Source organism: Euprymna scolopes, chromosome 11 (assembly GCF_053919585.1).
Source record: "Euprymna scolopes isolate OS-2025 chromosome 11, ASM5391958v1, whole genome shotgun sequence".
NCBI lineage: Eukaryota > Metazoa > Mollusca > Cephalopoda > Sepiida > Sepiolidae > Euprymna > Euprymna scolopes.
Window position 1 is genome coordinate 62,508,427 of NC_136492.1, and position 10,454 is coordinate 62,518,880.

The following is a 10,454-nucleotide window of genomic DNA, read 5'->3' on the forward strand; positions in this document are numbered from 1 at the left end:
AAATTTAAAACAAAAAAAGTAGCGTTTTTTAGAAATTTACCTGTAAAGCCCGAAGTTTAAAACCTTTTAACAAAAAACACGTTGTTTGTTTTTTGTTGTTTTTTTCAATGAAACTTTGGCCCTTGCTCCTTTAATTGAAAAATAATTAGGGCTTGAGTTATATTTTTCGAGGAGTTATAAGCTTGGAAAGACCAGGTGGAATTATTCACTATTTTCACGAAAATTCTGACACACCTACCAATCTACTCATGTTAAGAACGGCTTTCGGTATAGACACCCCTAACCTTGCCAGCATACCCGAAAAGCTATAAAAGTTGACATGTCGAATGTGAACGATGAGTTGGACGTAATGTAAAAATGTACCGAATTTAAAAGGGAACAAAATTCAAATTTCCGTTCCATTTTTACAACAACCGTAAAGCAGAGCATTCTTTGCAAATTTTACCTAACTTACTGTATTAATGCTATTTTTTTAGCAAAAAATATTTAGGTTTGGCTATAAATTCCTAAATTCATTTCACCCTAAATAATTTAGGTGACTGAAATAGGAATCTAATTGAATCTTTCTTCGAGCTATATTGAATTCATTAATACGGACTTTAGGGGCTTTTTTCGTAATGTTACTGTAAAAATAATTTTTTATTGTTACAAATTACGATTCTTTATTTATATAAAAAAAGCAAAAATAAATTCTTGCGTTTTTTATTTACTACTGAAAACCATAACTTTAGTAAAGGTAAATAATTAGTTCATTATATTCTGCGATCATTATTTTATAAATACTGCAATTTTCATTAAAATTGGTTAATTTCCTGATATTTGGTGAATTTTTAAGTAAAGGGAGGGGTCAAAATGTTTATACACTTTGAGCGTCGGCATTCATTTTATCTGTATTTACCATTTTTCGATGAATATTTGATAGGAAAGCGACCACGTTTGGTTAATTTAAATTAAATTCCAATCACATGGTTACATTATCAATAATCATGTGATTAAACCCATTGAAAATTTACCGATATTGTAAACACATTCTGTTTACATTATCCTTTTAGTGATATCACATGCAGTGTTGGTAACTGAGATTTAAAAAAACCCGCGAGATCAGGAGAAAGAAATCTCCAGAAAAATTGCTAGATTTTTAACTTTTATCGTCTGAAATTTTCAAAAATCGCTAATTCCCCCCCCCCCCCAATTTTAACTTCCTACCATAAAAAATTATAAATATAGTATATCAATATATAAAATGTTCCGTGTTTTCTCAAATTATGTTTCTGGAATTATATTGAAGCGGTTAGTTCCCCAGGAGGCTTACATATTTTATTAGCTAGTTTTACCTGTTTTTTCAGAGAGGGTACTTTTTTTTTTGCAGGAAACAAATCATAAACTCAAACTTTTTATAATAAAAGTTAAATTGAAATATACTGCAAATTAAACATCACAATAATGGTGCAACATATTTTGAAATAAAAAAAATAAAAAACAAAAGCATAAAAGCATGTTAAAAGTATTTTGGTTGGTGGATAATTAAATTCTACTGTATTGCTATAAGTTTTTTTTCTGTTGTTTCTTGCTTTTTACAATTTTCGACTAAATACTACTAAATAAAGCAGGGTTACTTAGATCGTATTTTAAACTAAACTTCGGAGGTTGGAATTCCCCCCCCACACCTAAAATGTACTTTGAAAAATCGATTTTATAGCGAGATTTAAGAATGGTTAGCCGAAAAAAAGGTGAAAAACAAAACAAATAATCAATAAATAATTGTTACCAAAGGCAATAAATGCTACTTTTTTTTACTTACATGAATGAGTTTATTTTATGTTTTAAAGTATTTTCAAGCGCTTTTCTTTATTTTTTAATCTAAAATTGCGGGTGTGTGGGTGCCAAACATCTCTAGATTTTGTAGAATTCCCCGCTAGATTGCAAACGAAATCTCCAGATCTAGCAGGAAAACCGCTAAATTGGAAACACTGGTCACGTGACAGGAAGCGGTAATAAATAATTGTCCCTAAATAAAAAAAATGGTCTATCGGTACAAAGAAAACAACCTATTTATCAAAATTAAGTATAATGTTATAATTAAAAAGAAATATATAAAAACACACATGGATATAGTAAACATATCATACCAAAACGTGGAAGCCATCCGTCTAGTGGTTTTTTAGACTTTTAATTGCGAACGAACCAAGAGTTACATTTTTATATATATAGATATATATAAGTATATATATGCATATATATGTATATACATACATATATATGTATATATATGTACAAGTATATATATATACATATATATATATTCACTTTTATAGATATATACAAGTATATATATGTATATATTTCTCTCTATATATATGTATAGATATATGTATATTTATGTAAATATATATGTATATTTGATTCAAATTACTAATATTCAAGAAACTTATCAACCTATATATATTATATTATATTATATTATATTATATTACCGTAACCAGTTACACAAGAACTCAAAAATCGATAAGAGTATTCTTAAAAATATAATCCGTAGATATGTGGCTCCCAATAATAATAATAAAAATTTTTTTATATATTATAAAAAATACAGACAACAAGCCTTGTAATGAAAAACAGAATTTCGCAAACAAACGACCTGTTGGAAAGGACCAATGTAGTTTACAAATTTAGCTGCCAAATAGGAGAGTGTATCTCTAATATTAGTAGCTACATTAGTTCAACAACTAACAACTTTGTCGCGAAGATTAACTCTCCACCTCTCGTACTCTAGCTCTATATCAGAACTTTTGAAGCGACAAGGCTGCCACCATTTGGAATTTCGAAGAATTATGGTAGAATATACAAGAGTATTGCAGAGTGAGAGAAATGATATATAAAGTCCGCCCACCTAACTTGTAACAAGCTACCACGTGACTAGGAAAAATGTATATATGCGTAAATTAAACAGACAATTTCTACATTTATTTCTACAATATGCCTGAGGATGATAGAAGTACTTCTGTCAAAATCGCTCGCGATTATGGATCCAACATATACAATTTCGAGAAGAACACAAAAAGGACTATTCGGAGATTTGAGAAGATAAAAAGGCAAATTGTAAAACAGAATAACTCCGTGCTATTCAATAATATGTCTAAATATTCACTTTTATAGATATATATATACAAGTACATATATGTATATATATATGTATATATATTTCTCTATATATATGTATAGACATTTGTATATATATATGCACATATATATGTGTATATATATATGTATATATACAAGTATATATATATGTATATATACAAGTATATATATATGTATATATAGAAGTATATATATATGTATATATATATTTTATATATATATATGCATATATATATGCATAGGTATGTGTATATATATATGTATATATATGTATACGTATATATATGTATATATGTATATATACATGCATATATATGTATATATTTGTATATATACATGCATATATATATGTATATATATGTATATAGATATGTATACATACATGTTTATATATACATGTGTATGTATATATGTATATATATATGTATACATACATATGCATGTATATATATATGTATATATGTATATAGATATGTATGCATATATATATATGTATATATATGTAAGGCGTGGTGAAGGCAACCTTTCTAGGAGAAGCAAATCTCTGATTTTAAAAACCATAAAGCGGGAGACCAGTACCCGCATTAAGCTGGTCTGCAGTTTAATTTGTTGCTGGCTATCTTGCTCTTGCTTGTTGCTGGATCTCAACATTTTGAACCGAGAGAGAGACTTAGCTGTCGTACAAAGCTAAGACTCTGTAACATCATCTTTGTATAGATACCTCCTCAGGCATTTGGACTCATGGATTTTAAATGTCTGAGGGAGTGGCACTCGTCTGACGTTGCAATCATCATATATGTATATATGTATATATATATATAGCTATATATCTATCTATATATCTATAAAAGTGAACGTGTCTGTGTGTGTATGTCTGTGTACATTTCGCTACGCAATAACTCTGTCAATTTTTAGTCTACAGACTCCAAATTTGATATACAGGATACGGAGATTTAGGAAAATCTTTGTGATTGGTTTTCGGCCAGAAACTTGGCTGATAAGGGGTTAAAGTTCAACGATTTGACCTTTGAGAACTATACTAAACTCATACAACAAGTTTGGGTCTAAACACTGAAAATTTTAGATATAGGTTCCTTGGACAGGGATCTAACTTACTAACTTTATTTAAGCAAAAACAATAAATGTTAAGGGGCTCAAATGTAAATAAAACACGCTTTTTTTTGCTCAACATACACGTACAAACAGCTGGGCAACGCCGGGCTGAATTGCTAGTATATCTATAAAAGTGAAAGTGTCTGTGGGTCTGTCTGTCTGTGTACATTTCCCTACGCAATAACTGTCAATTTTAAGTCTACAGAAACAAAATTTGATATACAGGCTACTGAGATTTGGAAAAATCTATATGACCGGTTCTCGGGTGGATATTCCGCTGTTAAGGGATCAAAGTTCAACGATTTGACCTTTAAGAACTCTACCAAATTTCTCCGACAATTTTGGGTCTGAACATTTAAAATTTTAGATATAGGTTCCTGGGACATGGATCTTACGAAATAACTTGATTCGAGCCCCAAAACAATAAATATTAAGGGGTGATAATAGGGGTCAATGTTTTTAAAAAATTGCTTTCTGCGGACTCTACCAAATTACTTAGAAAATTTCTGGTCTAAATATTTGAAATTTTACATAAAGGGTATTCAGAGATAGGGAAGCTTTTTCTTCGGTTTGGGTCGAATATTTTTAGTTACCAATATATGTATGTATGTATGTATGTATCTATGTATGTTTGCATGTCTGCCCAACACTTTCGACAGAGGCGACGAATTTACTCATGATCAGTATCGTTTTGAAGTTCGACCTTTTAGACGACAAATATAAAAAAATTGGCTAAAAAAATTAATATCTTCACCTTCAACTAGCCACTTTTCTACAGGGGGTCGCTTTATTCGCCGATATTTTTTAAAGTCATCCTCTCCTTTCGATTGTCTAGCCTAAATTTAACAAAATGTCAGTTCCGGTTTGGCGCTGGTCGGAACACATCGACGTTAGGTTGTTTTCCCGTTCTTTTCCTCCTATGCAGTACGGGTTCGAGCCTGCCTTCCTACTACCACTTTTTTTTTTTTTGCTCAACATACACATCCAAACAACCTGTTAACGCCGGGCCGAAATGCTAGTATACATATATATATATATATATATATATATATATATATATATATAAATATATATATATATATATGTGCATATATATATATACAAGTATATATGTATATATATTTATATATATATATGTATAAGTATATATATGTATATATATGTATATACGTACATGTATATGTATATATATGTAAAGTATATATATGTACATACACTTTTATAGATATATACAATATATATATATGTATATATTTCTCTCTATATATATATAGTCGCAAATCTGTAGAACAAAAGTTGAAAGAGGAGATTGGTAGAGACAGGTCTACAGACAAAGAAGGCAGACAGTCAAAGTCACTTATATATATATATATATATATATATATATATATATATATATATATATTTAAATAAGGGAGTAGTCACCAACAATGTGTATTTTTTTAACATTATTTTATTATTCCGTGTCTTGGTTTTTCATTGAGAATTATGTTTGGATCATTGTAATAATGCTTTTAAGTCATTGTAATTGTTTACGCGCGTTTCAGACGGTCTGTGATGCGTCCTCGTCAGAAATTATGTTCAAATGTGTAAAAATTTCAATTTTCGTAGTTAATTTGATGTTTTTCCAAGGGGTGGAGGCTTGTAATTGTTTATTATTCATTGGTATGCTGAATTTTTATTGCTTTTTTATTTGGCTTGTCCAGGGAGACGTCGACCTCGCTGTAGTCGCTTTCTCTTTCTGCTAATGTTTTTTTTCTTTTCCTTTAGGGTGGGGTAGGGTGTGTGTGTGTGTGTGTGTGTGTGTGTGTGTGTGTGTGTGTGTGTGTGTGTGTGTGTGTATGTGTGTGTGTGTGCGCGTGTGTGTTTATGTGTGTGTGCGCGTGTGTGTGCGTGTGTGTGTTTGCTTTTATTGGTTTGGGAATGTGTATATTGTTTTATAGTATTTTGGGGTTATTTGCTTCCTTAGGAAGGCGGCTGTGGTTCGAGGTCGTTACTAATGTGTATGTGTGGGGAAGGGGTAGTGGCTCTTCTGAAATAAGGGTAGGGGTGCTTCTATTTTATTTTGATATTTATAGTCAGTGGAGGAGAACCCCCTCATGACTGAAACGACTATCATCCCTTCTATCATCCCCTTCCCATAACTATACCCCCTCCAATGCCCCCCCTCTGGGGAACAAAATCTTCCCCACACTAGGAACCGATCCTGGGTCTGGGGAGACAAATAAATGGAAACATTAAAAAATCCCCTATTTTAAATACACCCCTCTTTCTAAACAAACATAATATAAGACTAAAAACGAAAAATCACAATACTAAAATCCAAGAATCCAAAAAATAAATATCAAAATAAAATGAAATAGATTTTTTTTACAATAACCTCTTTACGCAATTGCACAAGTATAATCAAATAGAATATATGCCTGAATATAATAGTTAACTAAAGATTATCATTCTATAAAAAACCCGAAAAAACTGATAATAAATTAATCAAAAATAATGTTAAAAATAATATGCAAATTAGCTAGATCTTTTGCAGATGACAGCAATTCTACGACCATATATAACAAAGTTGCATTTTCTTTTTAAATAAATAGAAAAAAGGGTTTTTACTATGAATATCAATACACAAAAATTATTATATAAATTATATTATTTTTAACATTATTTTTGATTAATTTATTATCAGTTTATTTTGATTAATTTATTATCAGTATATATATATAACAAATTCACCGGTTTGCAAACCTAAATTGCTTAAGGAGTAGATAGGCTCTGTCTATCGCCCGGCTTCCATACTCCTTCTTTGCCTATTGGTCAAGCGCAGAGACACTATCTCAGTGATTCGACAGAAACACCCAGCGGTAGATCTTGTTTCCTGGCTAGGGCAATGAACGCCGTTCTTCCCCATTCCCAGCATGCCCCACCCCTAAAACTGAACATTTGAGAGTGCTTGAGTATAAGATATGCCTGAGCGGTTAGATTGGGTTGACCTTCTTCTAAAGGGTTGAGGGTACCGGATTGACAGTTCCTGGCTGCTGTTCCCGACTGGTAGTACAGGAGCCCTAACTCTTTGGTAGCGCTTAGAGCGGCTGCTCCATCAACAGTTGAATAATATCGGGTTGTTTGCAGTGCCATGACGCGCATGGAAAGGGACCCTGCACTCATCCCCGGTGGGCTTTCCTGAGGCCACAATCCTAATTGGAGAAAGGTCAGCTGATGGTCTACTTGTGATGCATGTCTGAAGCTCCGCATAACCTCTTGTTTAGCTCCCCCTTACCGAAACTCTTAAAAAAAAATATGACGACAGTACAATCTAAAAATAAGCTTAAACCAGGATTAGGGACAAACAAATTCAACTTGCCTCCTCCCTTGAGGCTCTCATTCACAAATATCCGTGGGCTTAGAACTAACTTAGCTGATGTTGAAGCATTTCTCTTAACAAATACCCCGGATATCTTAGCACTAAGTGAGACTAACCTACACTCCTCCATTCCCTCTAACCACTTTAACATGCATGGATATCTCCCACTCTGCCGTAAGGACTCTGACAGACATATGCACGGACTTGGAGTTTACATTCGTAATACCCTTCCCTTGACTAGAGAAACAAACCTAGAAACAGATGATCAAGCCTTTATGTGCTTTAGACTAAACGTGCAACACAGTATTAGCTACTATTATTTTCTCTACCGCTCTCCCTCGACTCAGGACTGCTCCATAATAAACAAAGTATCTGACAGCATAGACACGGCACTGTCCCTCGACACTAGCGCACAAATACATGTGTTTGGAGACTTTAATGTCCACCACAAAAACTGGCTTGGATTCTCTACTCACACAGATGCAGCGGGCAGCACAACCCATAGCTTCGCTATATCTCACTCCCTATCTCAAATTGTTACGTTTCCAACCCGTTTCCCTGACCAGGAAGAACAACACGCATCACTTCTAGATCTGTTTTTGACCACAGTTCCCGATGACTGCATAGCGAAGGCCCACAGCCCACTCGGGAACGCTGATCATGCAGTGATAATGGTTGAAATCGCCCTAAACTCTAGACCCAAAACTGAAGAGCCAGTGCTCAAAACAACGAGATATTATAATAAGGCTGACTGGGAAGCCATCAGGGAACTAATTAGAGATGCTCCATGGAAAAATATTTTCTCTCTCCCTGCTGAACAGTGTGCAAACGAGACCACTGACTGGTTCAAAACTGCAATCGAAGCGCATGTTCCCATGCGGAAATTTTACAGTAAGCCCCACTCTCCCCAATGGTTTACGTCGACTTGTGCAACTGCCATTACTCAAAAGCAGCATGCATACCGTAGGTTTAACCGACATAAGTCCAGTTCAAACAGACTGAAGTATATAGAAGCTAGAAATAACGTTAAGAAAGAAATAGCGACAGCTAAGAGAGAATTTACGGAAACCACTAAAAAGCGCATCGAAGCACAAAAACTAGGAACTCGAGACTTCTGGAAAATCTACAACAGTGTAGTAAATAATGGGCAATCAACAATTCCCCCACTAACCAACAATCACGAGGTTGTCTCCTCAGCAACCGACAAGGCTAACATGCTTGCCAGTCGGTTTGCCTCAAACTCCACACTGGACCCTTCCAACCACCCCCTACCTGACTTTCCTATGCGGACAGACGCCACACTAGACGATCTGAAAACCACCCCTGCTCAGGTGCATGCTATCATAAAAAACCTTGACACCTCAAAAGCATGTGGACCCGATCTTATCCCAGCTGTGCTATTAAAAAAGTGCTCAGCCGAAGTAGCTCCAGTTCTCTCCAAACTCTACAACAAATGTCTTAATGAAGCTTGCTTTCCGGGCTGTTGGAAAACTGCTTCTGTTGTACCAGTATTCAAGAATTCTGGCGAAAGGACAGACCCATCAAATTATCGCCCCATTAGCCTCCTCCCACTTTTTGCCAAAATATTTGAGACCATAATTAACCATGCTCTAGTCCATCATCTTACAGATGCTAAACTACTGACTGACAAACAATATGGATTTAGACAAGCCCGTTCCACAGCAGACATCCTCACCGTGATCTCTGAACGTATATACCAATCACTGGACAAAGCGGGGGAAGGCAGAGCGGTAGCTCTAGATATATCTAAGGCTTTTGACAGGGTATGGCATGAGGGTCTCCTCAGTAAAATCAGATCATACGGTATCACTGGTAGAATACTTAACATAATTAAATCCTTCTTAGATAAGAGAAAAATCCAGGTAGTCCTCGACGGTCGCACATCTAAACAATATGATATAAATGCGGGAGTGCCCCAGGGTTCTATCCTTGGACCTCTATTGTTCCTGATATTCATAAATGACCTCCCCGACAACATTGCCTCTGAGATGGGTATATATGCTGATGACACTACACTCTATGGCAGACACGACAGGAAGACGAATGAACACATTTCTAAAGAAATGGCAGAAACACTAGAGGAAGACCTCCAATCTGTAGTGGAATGGGGACAAAAGTGGTTGGTCGCGTTCAATGCTGCCAAGACTAAACTAGTTTCATTCAATAATTACAAGAAACCCTCTCTACCACCAATAGCAATGGCCAACGACTCTTTATCTGAGAGTCCATCTTTCAAACTCCTTGGCCTAACGTTCACAGGAAACATGAGTTGGAACAATTACATTGAAGGCATTGCCAGGGCCGCTGCAAGAAAGGTAGGCTCTCTCTACCGTGCTAGAAAACTACTAACACCCGAAAGTATTCTGTACCTCTATAAGGCCACCATTCGCCCATGTATGGAGTATTGCTGCCACATCTGGGCTGGTGCATCTGCTACTAGTCTCTCGCTCCTTGACAAGGTTCAAAAGAGAGTCGCAAATCTGATAGGCCCTGAACTGGCATCTAAGCTTCAGCCTCTGTCCCATCGACGAAATGTTGCATCCCTCTGCCTGTTCTACAAGTATTTTAGTGGTGAATGCTCTGATGAACTGCAATCACTTGTGCCCCCACGACGCGAGCACCCTCGACAAACCCGACAGGCTACTAGATCCCACCCCCACACTGTAGAGGTCCCTAGATGTAAAAGATCTTTTTACTCCAATAGTTTCTTCCCCAGAACCGCAAGACTCTGGAATTCCATTCCAGGTCCCTGCTTCCCCAACAGTACTGACGTGCAGAAGTTCAAGTGTAACGTGAACCGACACCTTGCTGCCCA